The sequence below is a fragment of the Lissotriton vulgaris genome, chromosome 11 (assembly GCF_964263255.1).
Source record: "Lissotriton vulgaris chromosome 11, aLisVul1.2, whole genome shotgun sequence".
NCBI classification, from domain to species: domain Eukaryota; kingdom Metazoa; phylum Chordata; class Amphibia; order Caudata; family Salamandridae; genus Lissotriton; species Lissotriton vulgaris.
Genome location: NC_141699.1, coordinates 218,321,230 through 218,347,814, shown reverse-complemented (window position 1 = coordinate 218,347,814; position 26,585 = coordinate 218,321,230). Strand labels below are relative to the sequence as shown.

At 44.5% G+C, this 26,585-nt stretch overlaps 1 protein-coding gene across 1 annotated transcript in view; it reads right to left on the bottom strand.

Annotated features, from left to right (window-relative positions):
* LOC147679550 (uncharacterized) overlaps positions 1-26,585 on the bottom strand; it is a 430,526-nt gene that overhangs the window by 208,712 nt on the left and 195,229 nt on the right. The window lies entirely within an intron of this gene.

Below are 26,585 nucleotides of genomic sequence, written 5' to 3'. Positions count from 1 at the left end.
ACAGGGGTTTTGCAACTAAAGTTAATTCAAGTTTCAGGGCGACAGAGTCAATCGCCAAGCTGTAAGAAGCATCTCTCCAGAATTCTTCGCCTGCTTCAGGGACTTCCACCTTGTTTTGATGACTGGACCCACATCAAGTGCTCCAGGGTTTCTGGACCCCATGCGGAGGGGCAGTGGATCTCTTCTGGCTGCCAGGGAACCTGTGAGCACATTTTGGCCAACTACCCTTGGAGCAGAGCCTGTTGCTGCACCAAGGAAAAAGATGGCGCCCCCACTCGTCAAGGGCCTCACTGACGTCCTAGTAAACTCTTGCAGGCCAACCGACCATGAGGACACCACAGGGATAGGATTGCCTCATCTGATTTGCTGGGGAAGACAGACTGTGAGGCACCCCTATGAGGAGCAGGGGCTGGTGAAAAATGTGGGGACAGCAGGCAGCTTACAGGCTGTAGTGCCCTTGGAGCGAAGGCACTGCCCCGATCCTTGTGCGCCTCAGCCCTCATCCTTCGTCCGTTACATACAATCCTCAGTTGTGCTGCACAGTGCAGGGACAGCTTAACCTCCTCCACCCTGGCCTAGAGGGACTGTCACAATTCTGCTCAGGATCTCATGGCTGGGTGTAGTTTGCGAAGTAGCACTACGCGAAGCTACGCAAAGTGCACTTCACACTATGCCAGCTACGTATAGCACTACGCGAACTGCGTAGTACCTTGTTCGCACTGTGCAAGATACCGTTTTCAATGATTTCACAGTGCGGACAAGCATCCGGCACTGTGCAATCACTGAAAATGGCATCTTGCACAGTGCAAGCTGTAGTTTTCTGCCGCTTGAGTAGATTTTTACTCGATTAGCAGCTTTCTTAACGCGGACTGGTAGTTCCTCATCGCGAGCGGTCATGAGCATACGCGACCACTCGCAATGAGAAAGCTGACTTCCACGCGTTGAGAATCTCGCCGGGAAGTTTATTTTCCACGCTCGCGATTGGCAACTTGATGTTGCTGATCGCGAACAAGGAAAAAGTCTCGCCGGGAAGTCATTTTGCTTGCTCATGGTACCCAACTTGACGTTGAGGAATGCGAGCAAGCAAAAAATTAACTCTGCACTACGCTAAGCATGTTTGCACTGTGCTACGTGCAGTTCGCGTAGTGCGAAGTAGCGCAAACTTTGCAAACTACGAGAGCGTAGCGTAGTGCTTTGCCTAGGGTTACTCGTAGCTCCCGACAGGTCGGTGCCAGAACGAGCAGCACGGGCACCAAGACCCGCATTACCCCCGATAAATGGAGATATGGGTGCTACAGTTAACCGGTCCTCACCTGGTACCAACTTGGGTGCATGACATAGGGCACAGCAGAAACTTTGTTCCACTTTTTCATCCTTGCTCACTGGACATCATTGAGCTGCCCTCATCCTTTTTTTTTTAACCACACAGAGCAATGGCCAGTGAACTGAACCCAGCAAACTGTACCCTTTCCCTATTAAGCAACAGGCAGGACTCCCGTGTAGGTACTAAACACAGCAAGACTATCAAAGTACTGTAGGAGCACCCCCGTATCCCTGCAACTGCTGGTCACGAGCCCACAGCATGGGGGTTATCAAGAAGTTTAACTGCAACCCTACTCTCTAACTGGGGTGCCTTGTGATTGCCTTCCCCTGCCCTGAATGTTACACTCCTAATGGTCATCACAACGTACCTCATTAGGCCGAAGCGAAAGGACCTTGAACATTGGATCTAGTGGGCCATCTCTGTTGGCCTCCTACCCCCAGCGACGGTCTACTCTTCCTATATTCCATCAAGGGGCGCACGGTCAATGTAAAAGAGGGCTTTCCACCTCTGGCTACACCTGGGAGTTGTATCTCTCACCAATAACCTCTGGCACCGCTAGCGGAACAAACGCAGATACCAGAGACAAGATAGATGTTATCCTGGCAGCTATCAGCTCCATGAAAGAAGCTCTGGAATCTAAAATCGACTCACTGGTGGTGGATCTTGAGAGAAGATCATCACAAAATGTCTGACCGGGTCCGTACTGTGGAAACCTTTGTGGCTGAGCTAATGCCCACCACGGAGGGCAACTTATCGACATGGCAGGCCACGTGAAAATGCTCGAAGACAGGATTGAGGATATAGATGTCAAGGCCAGATATAATACATTGAGTGTTAGGGATTCCCAAGAACATCGAGGATGTATCAATGATCACTTACCTTGAGGACGGGCTCCAGAAGGTGGTTGCCATAAAAATTCTAAGCACTTGAATGAGGACATAGAGTTCCTGCCTGTGCTCCACCCACAGGTGCCCCACCGTGACCGGTGGTGTCCCACCTATTACATTTTCACGATCAGGACTTTTACACCTAGCAGGTCCGCACCGCAGGCCTTTTCTCAGGAGGAGAATGCAAAATCCTCTATCTTTCTGGAATACACTGCAGCTGTGCAGCTACAAAGTGCCTCTTTTCTCGCCACTGAGAAACGATGAAAAAAACTCTCTAGCCCCCATGCGCTGCTGTTCCCTGCCAGACTGTGGATTCACTTACAAGGCTAAATTACCTTTCTTGATACCCACGATGAGGCCTGGAACTGAGTCGACACCTACGATGCTCACCCTAACCCAGAGCCCAAAACGGCTCCTCTCAAGACAGCCAGGCTCAAGTGACTCTGTTTGCAGAGGAGCAGACGGTCATGCCCCACACCACATCATGCGTGCGATGGCAGGGACTGGGCTCTCGCCGCAACAGCATTGGTGGAGCACACCACCAGGTGTTTGGGGGTGAGAAGGCATGAAAATCCCCTCTGCAAAAGATTCCAGCTTCAGATCAGAGTTTGGCCCCAGATCCGATTCCAACACTGTGCTTCCGCAAGTCACCCCTGGCACTGCTGATGACATTATCTAAGACTTGTCCGTTCTCTTTGGTGACACTGTGGAGCACACGGTTTACTAGACTTGCTACTCTATTTGTACAAACTACTGAATGCTTTCTTGACAACACTTACAGACCGAATGGGAGCCCCCGGGTGAAAGTCGCTTGTTTCTGCTATTGAATGCGCTCTCCTAAGTTCACCGCCCTGGTGTGCTTGGTCTATTCCAAACCCACCAGTGGTGAAAATCCGTTAAGAGTTCACATAGTTTGGACAGCGCACCACAGCCCACCTTTCCTAGGTGGGTTTTGTTGGCAGTTTTCTTTCTTTTGAGGGTTGTTTTTCTCGCTACTACTGGGGTGTTCGATGCTCTCATACTACACAGGAACAACTGGGTGGGTTGGTGAGGGCCGCCGGTTCTACCTGGTCTAAGCTGTGTGTATTTTACGCATGGTTGAAGTAATTTTAAGCTTCAAAGTACTCACTTGGAATGGCTGGGGTCTCAAATGCCCATCTAAGTGATTCAGGGTTCAAATGAAGCTTAAGAAGCGAGGGATCTAGGTGGCATTAATCAAAGAGATACACTTTACAAAGGCAGAAGCCTCACGTTGCAGAAATACTAGAGGGGAAAGAGCTAGCTACTACCTAATCCATCTTTGCTAGGGGAGAGCTGATCTCGATCCTACCTTTCCTGCCCCAGGTGGAAATCGACCCAGAGGGTCTCCTTGCTGTGTTGGGAGCAAACTTGATGGGATCGATATCGCTTTTTAATTAATGCATATACCCCAAACTTGGACCAATCCACATTCCTGTCCTCTATAGTACCACATATCACCAAGTTATTGCAGTTCCCACTACTGGTGGGAGGCGACTTTATTTGTATAGATGACACCACCCTTGACGGATTACACCCCCTCCCCCCCATCCCCAATTCATAAAACCCCTAGCCTCTTTTACAGTTGGGTAGGGGATTGGGGCCTAGTCAAAATCTGGAGAATACATAATTCCTATTATTCCAGTTTGCATGACCTGTTTGCCTGGACATGTTCTGGTGCTCTGCCTCTTTACATAGGCTACCAGAGTTGAATAACTTGCTAAAAACCCATTATGATTACAATCCATTACAACTGACCTACACCTGGGCAGCCTGCAAAGCCCCCAATCCTGTCCTGGAGACTGAACACCCTAGCCCTGGAGGACCCTATTTGGCCGATAAGTCTGGCAGGTACGAGTTTCCGCTCCGCTTGTGGAGTAGGAAGCATTTTATTGTATTGTATATTGGATTTGTATAGCGCCTTATCACCCAGGGGTCTCTAAGCGCTTACTGGTCATCCTGAGTCCCTATATAGCCAATGTGTTTGGGATCCAAGGTCAGTTGCACAAGAAGATCAAGCAGCCGGAGGACCTGCAGTTCCCCTCTTTTGGCAACCCAGCAACCCCACACCGATTAAGCACCGAAAAAGAAAACCTTCTGGGGTTGGTTGAATGCCTCTGGACCTACGAATACCGGGCTTACACCACCACAGCCCATGACAGACGTGACAAGTCAGACTGTTGGCTTGTCTAGCCAGACCTGACTGGCAAACCTCTTAGATCATTCATTAATGCACACAGGACAATAGGGTGGTATATACTCAGGCTCAAGACAATAAGGTTTTGTGGTAGTACTACGGCCAGGTTTATGCCAGGTGGGTTAGGGCTTAACTTGCGTCCATGTATGACTATATTCTAGCGGTTAGGAGACGTAGACTCCCCACAACAGTGGCAACCTTGCTGGGAGGGGAGATTCTGGATCAAGGGGTCAGAAGGGCCAATAAAACATTGGCCCAAGACAAGATCTCTGGGGCGAATGCTCAAAAACACAAAACGTTTTATACGGAAACGGACTACAAAATACTAGTAAAAGTAAAGGGCGTCAACTCAAGTCAGCACATCTTAAACGGACAGTATTTGACGTCTTGCTTACAAATGCAATAAAAACTCAGTTAAAAAAAATGTATCTTTGTTTTACCCCAACACAGGAATATATGATGTTACTAAGCGTAATTGTCAAAATATCTATATATCTATATATCTATATATATAAATAGCAATTTTTTAATATATATGTGTTGAACCCATACAACAGTAAACTCTGAAATTACACTTACCACCCCAATACGTATATCCACCCTAAAATTACCCTTACTACCCCGATACCCCTATCCACCCTGAACCCTAAAATTTCCCTTGCCATTCCAAAACCCATACCCACCCTAAATGGTAAAATTACCCTTGCCACCCCTAAACCCACACCCACCGTAAACCATAAAATTACAATTGCCACCCCACAACCCATACCCACGCTGAACCATAAAATGACCCTTGCCACCTCAAAACTCATACAAACCCTGAACCCTTGGGGAGATAAGTTGGCCTAACAGCTAGGGCGGTCGACCCCGAAACTGGGGAACCAGGTTCGAGTCTTGGCAGGGACGCTGAACATCCTGTGATTCTGGGCAACTCACTTAATCTCCCTGTGCCTAACAAAAATGCATGTGTCCTCATGTAATGCAACTGGTGCTATGTAAAGCGCTCTGATATCAGATTCGGGTCAAATTTGCGCTATATAAAACTCTGTAAAAAAAAAAAATGTTTCCTTGCTACCTCAAAACCCATACCCACCCAAAACCCCAAAATTTCCCCTGCCACCCCAAAACTCATACCCACCCTAAAATTACCCTTGCCATCCAAAACTCATACCCACCTTAAACCATATAAACTTACCTTATACTTGCAAGTGACACACATATACCTTTACCATTCACGTCGAAATGCGTGGTAAAGGCATATGCTTTAAAATGGCATGCGTTGTGATACATTAGCTGTAATGCAGGTTTCCCTCAACACAGCAATGGATGTATTTAAAATTAGAATTGACTTTATTTTACCTGGGGTTGTAAAAATATTGATAATTGTAAAGTGAACAGGATAAGAACACGAGCGAATCACAATCTTTCTCTACTTCTAATTTAACTAGGTCAGAATATTGATGTAAATCATGCACTGTTATAGAGCATTTCAATGACTCTTAAAAGTCAACACTCAAATATCTAAACCCTTATTGTAGAGCAGGTTATCTATTTGGTCACTGTTCACTGCAAATTACTAAATATGCAGAGTCACTTACAGAAGCCGATTTCGGTAAGGTTATTTACTGCTCCCTCTCCACAGGCATTTTGTTTTCTGAACTAGGAAGAGCAATGTGCCCCTTTCTTCTACAGAGGTTCTCAATGAATCGCAGAAATGTCATCCAGTTTACTCCCATCTTCCAACTATTTTCCATTTAAATTGTTGACAAAATAGTTATTGCTCAGCTTCCAATTCCAAGTAGAACACAAAATCTACCTATAACCTTAAAAGATAGCTTTAAGCCATAGGTATGGATGGAGATAGCAGTATTTTAATTCTTAGGCAACGGTAGAATAAAGGTGTATGGTCATGGTGCCTTAAGTCTAATTGCACTTTTCAGCAACATTTGACAACAAAGCTCTTTCTCTTTTTCTAAAACATCTGACCAAACTATCACCCAAATTACCCATAGATTTATAGCTTTCTTCATAAATGGATGTAAGCATTGAGTGCCAATAGGGTGTTTTAATTACTTCAGGATCTGTAATATCATAGGAGCTATTTAATTATTTTTTGCAGCATTCAAACGTTTTTACCGTATGCAACCAATGTGTATATTTCTTCAAGCGTTACTTTGGGCACATGATCATGGTACATCCGAGTTCTTTCTGTAAGGCTAAGACATAACCAGATCAGTTAAAATGTAACAAAAGACAGACGTTTTGTTTCCCACTGTCACCAGGGGAAGCGCTTGCATCCCATGTTGCCCTGCCTTGCGCAGGTCTATAGAGACCTGAGCTGTGCTAGAATGGCGTACCTCTAGACCCTGCTGGCAAGGGAAACAAGCTGCGCAGAATGGTACCCGCTCACTGCTCCTGTACCAGCAGAAAGCTCAGCTTTAGGAGTGCGGTGAGGGAGCAGAGAGGGCTGTGGGACTGGGTGGAAGACCATTGAGTACTTTCATGTTTGGAAGAGTGGAGATCAAGTGTATTTTGGAAGGCGCATTGGCAGAAGGACAGTTTGTTTTTGCAGTTTGTTTGTGTGGGGTGGTTAAATGTAGAGGGTGCTTAGTCGATTTAGGGTACTAGATTTCTTTCTTATCTCGGAGGGACAGAGGGATGATATGTTCTGTATAGCATAGCATCCCAATTACTCGTCTGCCCCTACGCAGCTACTGTAAGCAGTGACAAAAGTGGGTGTTAAAAATTGTACTTTCTTCAGAAAGCCACAGATTTCTGCTCCTAATGGGACATTTCCCCCAATCATTGGTCATTTTAAGTGCAGACAATGTAGTATCTGAAAACACTGCATGGAAACCAAATCTTTTGAGCAAACTACAACATATAGATACATCATACTGGCGGTCAACACTAGGTATTTATAGTTAGCTCTGCTTTTCCATAGATGGAGTACGTTTGGTTTGTTAATAACTTTTGCCCCGGTTGACGGATATCACAAAACTACAAAAAAAGACCGTTCCTCCACCTCAACACCTTCCTGGAAAGTTTTGTGTTGACCCGTCAAGCATGGGCCAATAAAAGAGAGAGGGCGAGGGGGGACCAAAACGTAACATCTCCATACATTTTCCATAGACTTATTTAGGCAGGGCTACAGCAAAACTGCTGGACGAAATTACACAAAATTCAGCAGGAAGCTAGATCTTGGTCCGCAGATTGTGCTTTTTGTGATTTGGTGTAAATCGGTTCAGTAGTTTTTGAGAAGTAAAGGGTGAAAAATAATTGTACATATTAGCAGTTGGACTCGCCAGAGTCCAGCGGACACCCCGCAAGAGCATAAAATCAAAAATAGAGGCCTGATATTGGTTGAGAGACTCATTTTTCCCAGTTCCTTTGCACAACTTACTATGCAAACCGTCATTACAGAGGGGTCTCAACAGAGGCCAGTCCCTCCACACACCCTACTACGCACATCCATCATCTGAGACAGAGGTCTAAAAGGAGAGCCCAGGCCCTTCCCATGCCTTACTACACACAGATATCATTACAAGAGAGAGGCCTCTCCAGAAAGGCCGGTCCCTCCACAGATTCTACTATGCACACCCTTCATCTGAGAGAAAGGTATAAAATGAAAGGGCAGTCCATCCCCACACCCAACTACGCAAACCTATCATTGTAGAGTGACTCTCTGCAAAGCGGCCAGTCTCTCTCAACACACCATACAACGCACACCTATTACCTGAGAGAGATGTCTTACAGGAGAAGGCATTTCATGTACACACTCCACTACACAGGACCTGCCATCTGAGAGAGAGAGAGAGGTCTCGGAGGAAAGGGTCTTCCCTCTCAACTCACTAATATGCACACCCATCATCAAACAGATGTCAGCAGAGAGTTTAGTTTTTGTCCACACCCCCTACTATGCACATCCTTCACCTGAGACAGAGGTCTCAGTGGAAAAGATAGTTGCTCCCTACTACACACACCAATCATTCGAGGGAGACGTCTCAAAGAAGAGGCCAGTCTCTCTCCACACACCCTACAATGCACACCTGTCAATGGAATGAGCAGTCTAAGTGGAGAGGGTAGCCCTAAAAAAGCACACTACTCTACCCACCTGGCATCTGAGAAAGAGTTCAGTTCTGTGTGGAGAGGCCAGCCTCTCTACACACCCAATACACACACACCTGCCCTGTAAGAGATGGCTCGTAGTGGATAGGAGTCTCCGTCCCACATACTATTTTCCTACAATTTTGTTGCAAGACTCTTGCGACAGCTCACAAGCTCGCTGCACGCGCACATGCAATCGAGCGAGAGGCTCGCAAGACACTGATGAAAAATGCCTGAGCCTGTTACAAGGTGCTTTACGATGCAGTGAGAGTCTTGCGAGATCATCATGGGGATAAGTGAGACAAAAAGGGTCATGGTTCAACCAATAGTTACCATTTTTATTACTTGGTTTAATAAATTATGTGATTGGGCGCACAACCAGCGATAGTTCACATTGTTCTTGGTGATTTGGAGGAGAAGGAAGCCTGTTTGAGTTGTGCTTAATAGAAGTGACTGAATTTGGACGCGAAACAGACTGGTGTCTTCAGCCACAAATAAGAAAAAGCTCTAAGTTTAGGTAGTTAAAAATATACTTTATGGACTTTGTTGAGAAGTGTTAGTAAGTGCACCATTGTTGGTAAAGTTGTTCTATTCAAGGTTTACTGAGTGAAAAGCTGTTTTTATAAGTGTATGGTTGTTAATATAGCTTCTGGGAGGTAGAGAATAGAATTAGAGAGATATCGCAAAGTTTTGCAGGTTGTGTTAAAAAATAAAATGTTGAATGTGCATGAAGGTAGATAAGTAAAAGAAACAGTGTTTCTGAAATTACAAACGAATCCTCAGTCTGGTAATACATAGCCTAGGGTTTTTATGAAACTTAGAGAATAAATATTTTACCCCCTATGAGATGTTAGAGTCGAGATATTGGTATTTCTAGAGTAAAACATCTTGCCCACTGTTAGAAAAGGTTTATTAAAAGGAATGTGGTAGTTTACAAACGGTTATGGAGGCATGTTTAAAGACGTTATAATTTAACTGTGGATAAAAAATGCAGCGTTTGAGAATGTGGAATTTTTTTAGGAGAAAGGAATATGAAGTTAATGGTACAGTACATATACATTTGGGATTGTGGTTGAAAATGTAGACTTTAAGAGAACATAGTGATGCACTACTTATCAATTATTCATCAGTATGCAACTTGAAATATTTTGGTTATTTTACCTTTTCTTAGGAGGAAAGTGGAAAACAGAAGTACCATGCCACACAATATATGGAGGAGGAAAACAAATGGTTTACTTTGGAAGAAAGAGGAAACACTATGTAGAAAGTCAGGAAAAAAATGTAATTGCACAACTGATGCTGTGCGTAGTGTCTACAGCAATATTTGTAACCTTGGAGAAGCTTGTTCTGCGCATCTCTACTTGTAGATGATAAAATGAGCTGCTCACTTAAACATCAGAAAAAATATTTATTTACATAAGGAGTGTTATCTGCTTCAGCAGTAGGTATCTGGATACAGGCAGTATCTGCCAGTTGAAAGAATGTGTAGACAGCTTAAGAACTGTCTAGTTTGGCTACAGAAGCTAGGTTTGCCTAAGTTTCAGAATAACTGCATCACAAATACTTCTACATTCCTATAATGAATGTAACGCACTGGTTATTTCGATATTCCTGGTTGAAATTATTTTTGCAAATTTTATAAAACCTCAATTTTGGATAGACTATTTGCCAACTAGCCTGCCACAAAAAGACTATTAAAGGAGCTATTGTTTGGCAGGCTAAGGTGGCTGAAAGAAAGTAAAAGAAGATCTATGTATATTAAAATCCCATAGTCAAATCAAGCAAACGTTGGTGCCTTGTAATGAGTAATGAACAAACGCTATAAGTTAGTGAAGTTTGTTGTTTTGTTTGTTTTACAGTTTGTTGATGTAGTTTTGTTTTTTTTTTTTTTTTTTTTTTAAATACTAAGTTCAAGTTACTACTGATTTCTTCCCTTAATAGCTTGTAAAAATTTGAATACTGTTAGTGTTGCAATGTTGACTTAAAACGGCTGTTCCATCTTTAAGAACTGTAACAGTGCTGCCGAATGTATATGTATGTATACGGTACTATAGAGAGATTAGTCCTTCACGCTGTAGTATAAAGATTTTCATACAAGAGAGGTTTTGGCATAGATGTTATGTTATAGAAATTGTAAAGCGAAGCTAATGCCCGGAGATGTCTTGGCGCTAGATAAGAGGCATGGGAAGACACAAAAGGGGTGAAAATACCGCTAAGGTGAGTTAAAAAGCCAAGTCTTCAGCAAGTTTCTGAAAGGCCAGAAGATTGGAGGCGCTTTTGATATGCAGTAAAAACACTCTAGCATTTCCATATGCCTGGCAAGAAGCTCCAGCAGCCCCAAGATTCCCGCATGAATTTAAGGACAACTAAAAGTTTGCCATTGGTTGAGAGGAAGATCCTGCCTAGAAATTACCAGCTGAAGCTGTGCTGTAAGAGTTCAGGGCCGGATCCTTGAAGGGCTTATACAAAGTGAACCACTGCCTAACAGGAAGCCTGTGAAGTTTCCTGATTGACCTGGATACTTAATGGTATTTTAGCGATTTTCAGAAGTAATCTCGCTGCGGAATTCTGCAGGATTTCCTGTTTGTTCAAGATGTATTGAGGAACATTGAGCACGAGGCCATTACAGTAATTCAATTTAGCCATGACTAATGAAGTGACCAACGTTTTCTGGAGGTAGACAGGAATGTAGGGAAGTATCCCTCAAAGAGTTCTGAGCATGATAAAAGCAAACGTCACTGCATAGACCACTGCACAGGGATTAATGTAGCAGAGTTTGTTGTCAATAAGGAATCCAACATTACGTGACTTTCTGACAGGACTCTTTAGGGAGCCCCTAACCTGAGGCCAGCAGGACGGAGTCCAAAAGGAGGAGTGGGCACCAAAAAGAATCACTTCGGTCCTATCAGAATTTAGTTTCAAGCAGTTCCTTTTCATTAAGATGATGACTGCCTGAATACAGTCGCAGAACTTGGATTCTACAGCTGGCTCGTTATTGGCAAAGAAGACGACTATTTTTATGTCGTCTGCATACAAGGCCAACGAGAAGCTGAACGGTTGTATTAGCTCCACTAAAGGTGTAACGTTGAGGATAAACAGTGTTGGAATCAATCAAAGATTTGTAGAGCGCGCTACTCACCCGTGTGGGTCTCCAGGAGCTAGAGGGGAATGACGATGCTACTGATCGAACAGACAGGTTTTGAGAAGTCTCCTGATGGTCAGCAGGTCCTGGGTCTGCCACAGGTGGATTGGGAGGGTGTTCCATGTCTTGGCGGCGAGGTGGGAGAATGACCTGCTGCCTGTGGTCATTCGGCGGATGCGTGGGATAGTGGCGAGGTCAGTGTAGCAAAGCTGGTGGTTTGGGTGTAGAAGGCGAGTCGTTCGTTGAGGTAGGCAGGTCCGGCGTTGGGGAGAGACTTGTGATTGTGGGTGAGGAGTTTGAAGGTGATCCTCTTGTTGACCAGGAGCCAGTGCAGGACTCAGGTGGGCAGTGATGTGGCTATGGCGAGGGATTCCGAGGATGAGGCGTGCGGAGGCATTTTGTATGCGTTTGAGTCGTTTCTGGAGTTTGGCCGTGGTTTCTGCGTAGAGGGTGTTGCCGTAGTCCAGCCTGCTGCTTACAAGGGCTTGGGTGACCGTCCTTCTGGTTTCAGTGGGGATCCATCTGTAGATATTGAGAAGCATTGAGAGGGTGTTGAAGCAGGAGGAGGAGATGGCGTTGACTTGCTGGGTCATAGAGAGCATTGAGTCCAGGATGAACCCCAGGTTGCGTGCATGGTTGGTGGGTGTCGGGGCAGTTCCCAGCGTGGTCAGCCACCAGGAGTCATCTCATGCGCAGGGGTTGGAGCTGAGGATGAGAACCTCCGTTTTGTCAGAGTTTAGTTTCAGATGGCTGGTCTTCATCCACTCTGCGACGGCCTTCATTCCCACGTGCAGGTAGCATTTGGCGGTGGCTGGGTTCCTTGGTGAGGGAGAGGATCAGCTGCGTGTCATTGGCGTATGAGATGATGTTGAGGTGGTGCACTCGGACAATGTCGGTGAGCAGTGCCCTGTAGATGTTGAAAAGGGTTGGGCTGAGGGATGATCCTTGGGGTACGCCGCAGTTGATCATGGTGGCTTCAGATCGGAAAGGGGAGGCGGACTCACTGGGTTCTGCCGGTCAGGAAGGAGGTAATCCAGTTAAGGGTTTTGTCAAGGATCCCTACACCGTGGAGGCGTGAGCACAGGGTGTGGTGGCAGATGGTGTCAAAAGCAGTCAAGAGGTCTAGGAGGATGAGGGCCGCTGTTTTGCCGTTGTGATTCAGAAAAGGGGGTGGTGATGAACAGAGTGTCTGAATTAAGCAGACCACTCTTACCCAGTCCAAAGATCAGGGCTTGATCCATCACCGTTTTTCAGCTCACTGCACCATCCCAGCTCAGAACTTGGCTATATGCAAATTAGTCGGACCCTGGCCCAGTGCATCATGGGAACAGGGCAGACCAAACTACCAAGCCAATTCTTATACTGGGAAGGAAACAAGCTACCGGGGACCGGTTTCTGGCATTTCAGCCGTCTTCGGCCCGGCTTGCTTGAATCCTGATGGTGCAATGAGCTAGGGACTCACATCTGAGTTGTCCAGCAGGGTCCTGATGTCATTGGTGGCGATGAGAGTGGTTTTGTTGCTGTGGTTGCCGCGGAAGCCAAATTGGGAGGAGTCCAGGATGTTGTTCTCCTCCAGGAAGTGGGTCAGTTGTCAGTTTGCGGTCTTCTCAATGACTTTCGTCGGGGCTGGGAGATGGGTAGAAAGTTATTGAGGTCCTTTGGGTCTGCTTTGGGCTTTTTGAGTAGGGCGTTGATTTCGGTGTGTTTCCAGCTCTCCGGGAAGGTGGCGGCTTCGAAGGAGCTATTGATGATCTTTCAGAGTCGGGGTGAAAAGATAGAGCTTGTTTTAGTGAAGATGTGGTGTGGGCAGAGGTCGGAGGGCGAGCCGGAGTGGATGGTGTTCATGATTTTGATGGTGTCTTTGTCATGGACGTTGTTCCAGGAGAGCAGGAAGTTGGTGTGTTTGCAGGGCGTTGAGTCAGGGGTGTCGGCGACTGTCGGTGTCTGGGCGTCAAAGCTGTCGTGGATGCAATCTTGCGGTGAAAGAAGGTGGCCAGGGAGTTGCAGAGTGCGACGGCGGGATGTCCCCGGAGTTGGGGGAGGCGAGTTCTTTCACGATGCTGAAGAGCTCTGTGCTGTTGGTGCGTTGTTGTCGAAGAGTTCCTTGAAGAAGGTCTTTTTAGCGAATCAGAAAATTTGGTGGTGCTTATGTCTGGCGTCCTTGAGGGCCGCGTGGTAGTCTATTGTCTGGTCTCGGCACCACTGCCTCTCGAGTCTTCGTCAAGTTTGCTTGGAAGTATGGAGGTCGAGCGAGAACCACTGGTGGACCCCCCGCATGGTAGAGAATAGGAATGGGAAACAAGTTCCCCAATCTGCACTTGTAAATCTGTCCGAAAGAAAAGATTTGAGCAGATCCCAAGCCAGACCACAGACGCCTAGTTAAGATAGACGCTCCAATAGCAGCTGGCAACTGACAGTGTCTAAGACCACAGAGAAATCAAGCTTTATGAGGGCCGCTACTCCTCCCTGATGGATTGACTGTCTGATCTCTTTGGTGGGCCTGATCAGTGCCGTCTCTATATTATGACTGCTACGGTATCCAAACTGAGTGGCATCAAGCAAGTTCTTCCATTAAATATATTCTGTAATTTGAATATTCATGACTTTATCAGCAGGTTTAGCAGGCAGAGGAAGGCAAGAAATTAGACAATAGGTATTCGGATCTTTAGGATCCACAGAGGCCATTTTTTATCAAAGGAATCCCAGAAGTTTTTTCCATGCAACTGGAAAAAGTCTAGATTGAAACATGTGATCATAGATGGTGGTAAGTTGAAAGGCAGTGTCCTCTGCCAATAGCTTGGCTAACCTAGGAGAACAAGGGTCAGTTGGAGAGCCAGAGGTCATAGATAACAGTAGATTAGTGACCATTTATAAGGGAGTTGAAATAAATGTAGCAAATCTCACTTGTTTGGTCTGAGGGAAAGAGATCCTGTCACTGCAGGTACAGGAGATGGAGGAAGTACATTTATTAAATATTCACTCAACGTTCTGCATAAAAAAAAGTTGCCAGAGAATTGCAAACGATTGGCTAGAAGGCCAAGAATCTTTAGGTGGTCTCTTGGTCAACATGGTAACCGTTTGAAATAATTCTTTAGAAGAATGCTTTGCTTCTTTAACTGCACCCTCATAGTATAATACACACTGCTGGTGGAGAGGGCACTTCTTTTTTAAGTTATTATATAGGCTTGTTACTCTGGAGAGAGATTTCAGCGGAGGTTTGTCTCAGTGTACACCTTACTACACGTCTGTCCCCATTAGGAGCTGTCTGAGAGAGGCGAGTTTGTCCTTACATTTAAATATGCACACCGGTTGTCCAAGACACAGTGATCAAAAGAAGGGTACTCCATTTTATACTCTACTATGAACATTCATTATCATGAGGCGATGTATGAGCAGAGAGAGCAGTCTTGACCCAATTAATTTCCAGATGTTGGTGTCTTTTTCCATTAAGTTCTTTTTATCAAGTATCCAATTCCATCACACTTAAAATAGGGCCAGCCAACGTTTTTCATCCTTTAGAGGTACTTCATCAGGGAAATTTGAAGTCATAGAGAAATTTGCCCATCACAAATTGGCGTGTCAATAATGATGTTGTCAGTTATGAATGGTGCCGTCTGAGTTCAGCGTCACAGCTGATCAGTCTTTGCTGTGACGCCGTACTCAGACGGCGCCCTTCATAACTGTAAAGACATTATTGACATGTCAATTTGTGACTGCCAAATTTCTCCACGGCTTCGATATGAAACCATGCCTACTGCCCTTGGTCTATCAGTATCATACACTTGGACTTATTAGTTTAATGTCCTACACTGATCTAGTCCTGAAGGGGTCTTCAGTCTACATATGAATTTTTTTCTGTCCTGAAGATGGTCGACTAGATGTAATACATGACAAGACTGAAAAGTCGACCAGTTTAATAAATTTTTTCATGAAAGAATGGTTATTCAAAATGTATCTTTGTAAATAGAATTTTGAAATGGGTTACTCATCTAAGTGACTAGTAGACATTTTTCCCTGGAAGATAATCACGGTCACTTATGTTTATGTGAATATTGTTTTGTACCCTTTGAATTAAAGAACAATTTACTTACCTTCTGTAACGCATTATCTGGTAGAGACTATCTAGCTGCAGATTCCTTACCTTTGAATTTGCCAGTCAGGCTGGATCCGGAAACTTTTACTGAGCAACACCTCTTGCGCGTGACGTCGGGTGGCTCCATTCAGCTCCGCGTGACTTTGTCGGCGGCGTCAGCGTTGATTATGATGTTGCAGTGCCTATATAAGCGCCACCCTGGCATGTGAACGTCAGCCTTTTAGTTTTTCTATGCCAGAAGTGCAGAGCCACAAAGTAACTCACATAGTTTTGTGCAAAACTAAGGCCCTGAAAAGGGGAAACAACCCTAGCCCTACAATATCTGTCCGCAAAGTGGGGAGGCATGGGTGGGGCTGTATGGAATCTGCATCTAGAGAGCGCCTCTACCAGATAATGCACCACCAAAGGTAAGTTACTTGTTCATCTGATAGAGACTTTTAGCTGCAGATTCCTTACCTTTGAATTAGATCCCCAAGCCATACCGACCCTGTGGTGGGTTGCAGACTCACATCCTAAACTAAGAAGTCTTGAAGGACAGAACGGCAAAATGCCCTGTCACTGCATATTTGCCCACAAAGGCAGTAATGTTTTGCGAACCTATGCACAGAAGCCCACATCGCTGCCTGACAGATGTCTTGGATTGGGAAACACCAAGCCAAGCCCGTAGTTGCTGCCTTTCCCCTGGTGGAATGGGCTCTTAATCCCTCAGGGGGCAGCTTATTTGTCAAGGCATAACAGAGAACGACCCAGCGAAAGATGGTCCTTTTCTGCACTGCCCTTCCCATCTTTGCTCCCACGTAACCCACAAAGAGTTGGTCATCCACCCGGAACTCTTGTGTGGTCAAGGTAGAACGACAATACTCTTTTTGGGTCCAGCTGTTGGAGACGCTCCTCTTCCTGAGAAGGATACGGAGGAGCAAAGAAGGTGGGCAAAGTGATGGACTGACCCAGATAGAATGGGGTCACGACCATTGGCTAAAAGGAAGCTCTGGTGCGTAGCACCACCTTGTCCGGAAAGGTAAGGTGGCGAGCAAGATAACACCTGCAACTGAATCACCCTCCGGGCAGATGTAATCGACACTAAGAATGCTGTTTTGATGGTCAAAGCCAGAGGGGACAATTGTCCAAAGGCTCAAAGAGAGCACACATACGATAGGTAAGGTCCAAATTAAGGTCCCACTGTGGCATAATAAAGGGCATGGGTGGAAATGAATGAGTCAGCACTTTTAGAAATCTTTTTACAATAGGAGATTTAAAGAGTGAGGGCTGGTCATAGCAGCCGCAAGAAAACAGACCGGGCAGAAAGGTAACCCTTCAGCGTTCCCAAAGCAGAGCCCTCCTGGGCAAGGGTTAGAATGAATAAAAGGACATTAGAAAGAGAAGCAGAAAGAGGGTCAATAGACCTTTCTGTACAGTATAACACACATTTCTGCAAATGGCAGGCTTATACCGTCTTAGTGGAGGGCCTCCTGGCTGCCAGAATAACCTTACAGGCTTAGGGAGGAAGACCAAAAGCTATCACCTGTCGCCGCTCAATCTCCAAGCTTGGAGGCGCAGAATTGCAGGTTCAGGTGGAGAACCCTCCCCTGCTGCTGCGACAGAAGATCCTCCCGAAGGGGCATCCTGATTGGAGGATTGATACTCATTCTCAGAAGGTCTGGACTGCAGACTCTCCTCGCCTAGTCCGGAGCCACAAGAATGACTTGGGCCCGGTCGTTCCTGATCTTTTTCAGGACCGGGGGCGGGAGTGGTATGGGCCGAATGGTGTACAGCAGGCCTGAGCTCCACTCGCGACCAAAGGCGTCGCTGAGCAATAGCCGCCTTGGAAACTCCAGTGCACAGTAAAGTTGACACTGTGCATTCTCTTCTGAGGTGAACAAATCTAACCATGGTTCTCCCAACTGCTGAAAAAGACCATGCGCCACTTCCGATTGGAGACACTGCTCGTGATCCGCTAGGCTTTGATGGCTGAGTTCGTCCGCCCTGGCGTTCAGAGAACCTGCCAATTGTTGAACCAACAGGGTTATGCTTTGCTGTTCCAGCCATCTCCAGAGATGAAGGGCCTCCCGACAAAGGGTCCACGACCCCACCCCTCCATGTTTGTTGCAGTACCACATGGCAGTGGTGTTATCTGTGAACACCTTCACTAACTTTCCCTTGACAGACAGAAGAAATGCGTTCAATGCCAAACAAATCGATAGGAGCTCCAATAAATTTATGTGGAGCCCTGACTCCCAGGAGTCAGAATCCCCTGATATCCATCCCTCCCAGATGGCCACCCCATCCCAGAAGTGACGCATCTGTCATGACTGAGATCTGGTTGGGAAAGGGAGAGAGGACCCAAATGCGGTTTGTTAGCCACTACTGCAAATCTTTTGCAGTTCCTTCCGAGATCTGGACCACATAGGTGAGATTTCCTCGATGCTGTGCCCATTGGAACTTAAAGTCCCACTGCAGAGCCTGCATACACCATCTGGCGTGTCTCGCCAACAGGATGCAGGAGGCCATGAGGCCCAACAGCCTCAGAGTCAGTCTCACAGAAATCCAGGACAGAGGCTGAAATATCGGAATCATAGCCTGAATATCCTGGACTTGCTTCTCAGGAGGATGCTCCCAAAACTGTACTGTGTCCAGAACAGCTCAGATAAAAGGGAGAGTCTAAGAAGGAGTCAGGTGTGACTTCGGCACATTTATAGAGAACCCCAGCAAATGCAGAAGGTGGGAGACAACTGCCTGGGCAGAGGACGCCTTCAACAGCCAGTCGTCTAGGTAGGGGAAGACAGACACCCCTAACCCACCGCCATCAACTTGGTGAACACCCGAGGGGACACTGGTACGGCCAAAGGGGAGCACAGTAAACTGAAAGTGCTTGTGGCCAACCCAAGTTTCCCATACCAGTCCAAATTCTCCTCAGAGACTTACTGGATATCAAGAGGGTCTCCTGACCCCTCCTATTCCTCTCCCGAGGAGCCTAGCAGATCCTAAAAGTGCTCGGGCGACAACATAGAATATCTGGGCTCTGTTGACGTCGGAATCATTGTTGACGCCTATCCGACTCCGTATCCTCGGGGATGAGGATGGGGCTTGCGCCACCAACAGGCCTCTGTGACGTTGCAGGCACTGACTTTGGTTTCGATGTCTGGGAAGGTTGCGTTGGCACGACAGGCATCTAACTGGATCTGGGATCGGATCCCAGGGGCGTCTCCGGCATCGTGGCAGGAGCCAACTAAGTGCCTAGAGTGTCGGTGCTCCTTATCTCTCTCAACTACGGACCCCAGCTGAGGTGAAACCGAAGTCCTCTTGGACCTCTTATTGTTATTATTTTTATGCCTCTTACCAAAGTGTCCTTGAATGGGAGGAAGAGGACTTAGGGCCCGCTACCTCCTCTTCTTTGATTGGGGACGTGGCGTCCTCGGAGTCCCGCTTGACAGTGTCGACTGCCGGGCAGCAAGTATCTTCATTGCCTGCTCCCAAAACGTCTTCATAGACATTGCCCTACAGTCCGAACACGACTTTGTATTGTGGTCGTGCTCAAGACACCACAGACATACGCGGTGAGGATCAGTGACCGGCATCATGCAGGACCAAGTCCCGCATGGCTTGAAACCAGTCTTCCTTGAAGACATCCCTCGCACACAAAGCCGGAATCCAAGAATTTCCAAAAAAGTCTAGAAAAAGCCTGCCAAAAAGCAGCAGAGGGGTAGCCTTCCTAGAGCAGCGCTTTACTGGCGCGGAAATAAAAGAACTAAAATCTGTGTGCTTGGGTGGTGCCTATATAGGCACCGAGATGTCACAACTGATGCCAACGATGTCACGCAGAGCCGAATTGAGCCACACAATGTCGCGCACAAGTGGTATTGCTCAGTAAAAAATTCCACATCCAGTCTGACGCCAGGGAAATACAAGGGTGAGGAATCTGCAGCTAGAAATCTCTATTAGATTTATTGGATTATACATTTCTAAAAAAAAAAAAAATACGCACGTTAAAAATTGATTTTTATTGATTTATTCACTTTTGACCTTTGCAATCGATTTATAAAATGTGTATATTTGAGGTCACTAGTTTGGGCACTCACAATATTGCTTCACTATTTTGTAGGCACTTTTACCTGACAACACTTTCTAAAAGTGCCATTTCTAAAATAGTAATAAAAAATTCACCAACACCAGTCAGCGTGACTTTTCACTACTATTCCGAACTTACCAAACATGGAAACACTACTCCTTTCAGATTGGAAATTACCACTGAAAAACGTATCATGGAATTCCCAATGCAATCGCATCACACAAGGCAACTACGGCTTTCAGTATATACGTACAGGATATTTAGACAAATCTGAGAACATATGAAATAAACAGGAAGAGTGTAAAAAGGTCCCACTGTGGTCACTTGTTAAACCTCTATCTTTCTTTGAATGATGGGATATCCAAAGATATTGGAGAGGATGTCTCACTCACTTATTGTGAAATGCTTCATCATCGGTGTCTTTCCACACCCAGGTAAGATGGTACTACCTGGGCGGACTCAACCAAAAGATGTTATGGGAGTTCTTATATAAAATATTAACTGGCCATGCAGGGAACCAGATGAGTGCAGATACAAATACCTACCTGTATACCCAAACAGTAAGTTTATTCCTAGGGTACTAGATAAAAACGTGATACAAAAAGGGGGGTTTTCTTTCTGAACGTTATTATTTCAGGTTTAACCACATCAGAATGCCAACATGTTTTGACCCACAACTAGAGCCCCCACTGGTCTAGAGCCTTCTTCTGGGCTAGATTCTCTACTATAGGGGGTCCTTGCTCTAAAAAATCAGCATGTATTTCCTGCGAAAGATGCCTAATGCGCTCACCTGTTTCTTTCAGTTTTCCAAGAGTTTTTCTAAAGAAAAGACGACAAGTGAAGCAAATATATATACACACACACACACATACACACATACGGAATGAACGTTTTTATTCTTCACTTTATACTTGAATTGCCTCACCACGTGAAACTCTACATCACATGTGTTGAAATTAAAACAATCACTATTATCTTCTACTGGGGGAAAATCTAAGTGACTATGCCTCAACACCACTCTGTCACTTTCAAGGGTCGAGTTACAATTGAGAGACAGGGGTTCTATATATATATAGTTTCACTTACCTCTACACTGTGTAACTATAAGGCAGTACCAAACTCCTGACTCGCATGGTGCTTAATAGCGTCACCCAGTAGATACGTTTCACTTGAGAAAAAAACAAGATTTAATTAATAATTATATGATCACGATAGAGAACGTGTTATCGGGTAGTCTTCACGATAAAGTACACAACGTCTCTGTAGACGAATTAGTAAATGTCTGGGACACTTATAACGACAGCCCATAATGGACTGATGTGAGGTCAGTCAAACATGGTCTTTATTCTGGTATAGAATTCCTCATCTAGATTCAGTCGGTGAAAGAGTGGAATTGAGGCACAGTCACTTAGATTTTCACACAGTAGAATATAATAGTGACTGTTTTAATTTGAACACGCGTGATGGAGAGTTTCATGTGGTGAGGCAATTCAAATATAAAGAAGAATAAAAACTTTCATTCCGCTATATATATATATATATATATATATATATATATAGATATATATATATATATATATATATCTATATATATATATATCTATATCTATATATATATATATATATATATTCACTGAAAAAACCATAGGTTTCAGACCTTATATAGTTAGGAATTAGCATTTAAAAACCTTTGAAATTCACTCAAAAAACTAAGTTTTAGGGGTGTTATAGTTAGCTGGACAATTCACTCATACAAAACCAATGAAATTGCTCCTATATAGTTAGTTGTACTAACTATATTTCGCCCATCAGCAATCCACTGCTGATGATGTCACATATTACATCATTCATGACATGGTCAGTGACATCACTGATGACATCATCCAGCGAATGTGGTTTGCTTCGTTATTTAAATATGCATTATATATATAGCAATTTGTATTGAAGAATGAGTGGATATATAAAAATAAATATTTGCATGGAGGATTTAGTAGCAGTGTAATTGACTGTTTACTTGACCAATTTGTAGTGTCTCACTAAATATAGTGGATAGTGACTTAACTGTGTGAATTTCTGTATCACTTTGTCAGTTGTTGTGTAAACTGGTTCTCCAGTTGGTTACTAGCTATGTGAAAGTCTATATTAGTTATTGATTAGTTAACTGAGTATTTGTATGGGAGACTGAATGTGTGTGTGTGGTTCGGTGAGGGGTGTATGACTGCCCAAAGATGTGTGAATAGTTGATTTAGTAGATATATGAAGTTAAAACTACATGTTCTAACAGTTGTTTGGGTGAGTGAATATCTTTATGAGTGTGGTGATGAGCAAATATATTTCTCAATGGTACATGTCCAACGAACTAGAAAAATAAAAGAGTGTATTTATTTATTTATTAACAGTTTTCTATAGCGCGGACATGACCCATGGGTATCAGAGCGCTTAACATCATATGGTATGAGTTAAAAACACGATGTACATAGAGCAGTAAGATCTTACAGACTTAAATAGTGTCGTTTTCGACATAGCAACTAAAAGGCTAATATAGGGGAACAAAAAAAGGTCGGTATTGAAAGACATGAGTTAACAATGTTCTGAGGTAGTATTTCTTCAAGGCTCTATCATTTCTTATCCCATATTTTGATATCTGGTCATCAAATCAATAAGTCTTCGGTGGCGCTAGTCTTGTCTAAGGGAGGAACTTACTCATAAGAAAGAACTTAATTTCTTTCTTGAATGTTGCAGTGTTTGTAATTTTTCTGATGTTTGCGGGAAGGGAGTTCCACATCCTGGGAGCTACGCCGGAGAATGTCCTCTCATATGTTTTTTTTCTTCTTGAAGATAGGTGGTTTCAGGAGCAGGTCTGTTTTTTCCTGAAATTTCTATTTTGTGGGCGAGATATTTAGGTGTATTGTGATGAATCGCTTTATGGGCGATACATGCCATTTTCAGCTGTACTCTGGCTTCGTACAGTAACCAGTTTAAGGCTTTCAAGTGAGGCAAGATATGGTCAAATTTCCTCGACCCTGTAATAAGCCTTGCCGCTGCATTAAGGCAGGCTTTTAGGGGTGGTGTGGACATTTTTGGTAGACCCGCAAGTGTAGTACAACCATATTGTGTCAGTTGTATATAAATAAGTATACATAAGACTCAATGAGTGACTGTATGGATAACTGTATACTTGTAATAATGATTTTATAATACACTAATTATGACTTACTATCTAAATGAATAGATGAAGTGCTGTTTGTATAAGTGTGTAGCTAAGCAAGTTTGTAAGTATGATCCATTGTTTGCATAATGAGTAGGATGACTTTATAAGTGAATATGATGTGTGCTGGTGTGTAAAGTTGATATAGGTGTATAAATATTTTTGATAGTGTTCTATTGTTCATTGATAGCATGTATGAGTGAATCTACAGGTAAGTGATTAGAAGTGTGTATACATCTAGGAATCACTGAGTGGGTTTTTAGATACTTGTATTGCTTTGTCAATGGATTCAAATATGATACTCTGTATTTTACAAAGAGTGATGAAAGATTTTACTAGTGTATGAAAAGGTGTATGTGATTGTCACGTGGATGATGTCATCAGTGATGTCATTTGAGATGTCATCAGTGATGTCACTGACCAGGTCATGAATGATGTAATATGTGACATCATCAGCAGTGGATTGCGTGTGAGCGAAGGAATATGCTACTTACCAGTATGCATCTGTTCTTGGCATAGAGGGCTGCAGAGTGGTACATTATCAATAGATCGCCATCTGGTGTTGGGCTTGGATGATTGCACTTGTTTTTCTCTTGCAGAAGTCTTTTGTCGTCACAAGGCTGGTGACTCCTCCTTTGGGTGCTCGTACGCATGGGCATCAGCTCCATCCTTAGATTGTTTGACATAGTAGGGTTAGATGGAGTAGTATGATAGAATACAGATAGAAATGCCCATGTAAGTGTATCTAAATAAGATAGTGTTGGAACAGACACAGGTTTCCGGGGAGGCTGGGAGGGCATGTACCACTCTGCAGCCTTCTATGCCGAGAACAGATGCATACTGGTAAGTAGCATATTCCGTTCGAGGCATATGGGCTGCAGATGGTACATTATGAATAGACTATACAGCAGTTATCTCCCTAGCGGTGGCCACCAGTGTCTGTTGCAACAGTCTGAAATAAAGTCTTTAGTACAGCTTGTCCCACTCTAGCCTGTTGTGTTGCCTGCACATCTACACAGTAGTGTTTTGTGAAGGTATGCGGTGTAACCCAGGTAGCTGCTTTGCATAGGTCATCTAGGGGAATGTTTCCTAAGAATGCCATTGATGCTCCTAGTTTACGTGTAGAGTGAGGTCTAGGAGGAACAGTTAATGTCCTTTTTGCTTTTAAGTAGCATATTTGTATACATTTTACAATCTACCTGGCAATGCCTGCTTTGGAGATAGGATTGCCCTTATGTGTAGGAGAAAACGTTACAAATAGTTGTTTTGTCTTTCTGAAAGTTTGTGTTCTTTCTATGTAGTACAATATTGCCCTTCTGACATCTAATGTATGTAGGGCTCTTTCTGCTACCGTCTGTGGTTTTGGAAAGAATACTGGTAGTTCCACTGGCTGGTTGATGTGGAATGCTGAAATTACTTTAGGCAAGAATTTTGGGTTTGTTCTAAGAACCACTTTATTTTGGTGTAGCTGCATAAATGGTTCTTGTATTGTAAATGCTTGCAACTCACTTACTCTTCTGAGTGAAGTAATAGCTATAAGAAAGGCCACCTTCCATGTGAGGAATTGTATTTCACACCTATGCATAGGTTCGAAAGGTGGTCCCATTAGTCTGGTAAGTACTATGTTGAGATTCCAGACTGGGGCAGGCGGTAGTCTTGGTGGAATGTCTCTTTTGAGGCCTTCCATGAAAGCTTTTATTGCTGGTACTTTAAACAGGGAAAGAGGTCTGTTTTGTAGGTACGCCGCTATAGCTGCAAGATGTACTCTAATAGAGGTGTAGGCAAGGTTACATTGCTGCAAGTGTAGTAAATAGCAAATGATCTGTTTAGTGGATGCGTCCAGAGGGTTGATGTTGTTACTGTTACAGTATACAGCAAACCTTTTCCACTTTGCTGCATAGCATGCTCTGGTGGTAGGACGTCTTGCTTGCTTAATGATTTCCATACAGTCTGGAGGTAAATCGAAGTATTCAAATTCTATGACCTCAGGAGCCAGATCGCTAGGTTCAATTGTTTGGGATCTGGGTGCATTATTTCTCCATGGTTCTGTGTAAGGTGCATGGGTAATAATCTCAGCTTTTGATGTGGCACCTGTGAGAGTTGCAGTAGCGTGGTGAACCACGGCTGTCTTGCCCACGTGGGTTCTACTAGTATCATTGTCATTGAATGTTGTTACAGTTTCCGAACCACTAATGGAATTAGAGGGAGAGGGGGAAAAGCGTAAGCAAATTTGTTGGACCAATTTATCCATAGCGCATTGCCCTGGGACAGGTGGTGTGGGTACCTGGATGAGAAGTTTTGGCATTTTGCGTTCTGATGAGTGGCAAAGAGATCGATCTCTGGTTGTCCCCATCTTTGGAAGGATGGCTGCAGTATTTGGTTGTGCAGTTCCCATTCGTGTATTTGTTCTGACTCTCTGCTTAGGATATCTGCTATCTGATTTTGAACTCCTGGTAGGTGTTCGGCTAACAGATAGATCTTCTGAGGAATGGCCCATCTCCAAATGTCCTGTGCTAGTCTGGATAGTTGGAGAGAGTGTGTCCCCCCCGGTTTTTGAATATAATACATTTCAGTCATGTTGTCTGTTCTGATCAGGACTGCTTTGTTGAGGATTTGCATCTGGAAAGCTTTTAATGCTAGAAACACTGCTAGTAGCTCCAGATAATTGATGTGCAGTCTTTTTTGCTGTACACTCCATTTTCCCTGTACTGTATATTTCTCCATATGCGCTCCCCATCCGGTGAGCGATGCATCCGCTGTTAGTATCACTTGTGGAAACGGTTCTAGGAACGACCGTCCCTTGGAAATGTTTGTTGTGTTCCACCACTTCAGAGAGCGATGTGTGCGGTCGTCTACCAACACCAGATCTGTAATCTGACCTTGAGCCTGATTCCACTGTGTCGCTAGACACTTCTGCAGTGGACGCATGTGTAGTCTGGCATATGGTATAAGCAGTATGCAGGCGGACATCATTCCTAACAGCTGAATGAACACTCGAGCTGTTAGTGAGTGTTGTGGTTGAAATTCTTGGCTCAACGTGATCATTGTTTGGATCCTGACTGGATTGGGGTATACTTTGGCTTTTTCTGTGTCTATAGTAGCCCCTAGGTATTGTTGAATTTTGTTTGGTTGTAGGTGGGATTTTGTGTAGTTCACCGTAAACCCTAGCTGGTGCAGCAATTGAATGGTCTTTTGTGTGTTTTGAAGACATTCTTCCTGTGACTTGGCTTTTATTAGCCAATCGTCCAAGTAAGGGAAGACATGTATTTCTTGTCTTCTTAGGTGTGCTGCAACTACTGCTAGGCATTTTGTGAACACCCTTGGTGCTGTTGTGATCCCAAATGGAAGGACTTTGAACTGATAATGTTGTCCTTCTACTAAAAACCTGAGGTATTTTCTGTGGGCTTTGTGAATTGGGATGTGAAAGTAAGCGTCTTTTAGAACCAGTGTGGAAAGAAAGTCCCCTTTCTTCAGTAAAGGAAGTACTTGTTGGAGCGTGACCATGTGGAAATGTTCCGAGTTTATGTATGCATTGAGAGGTCT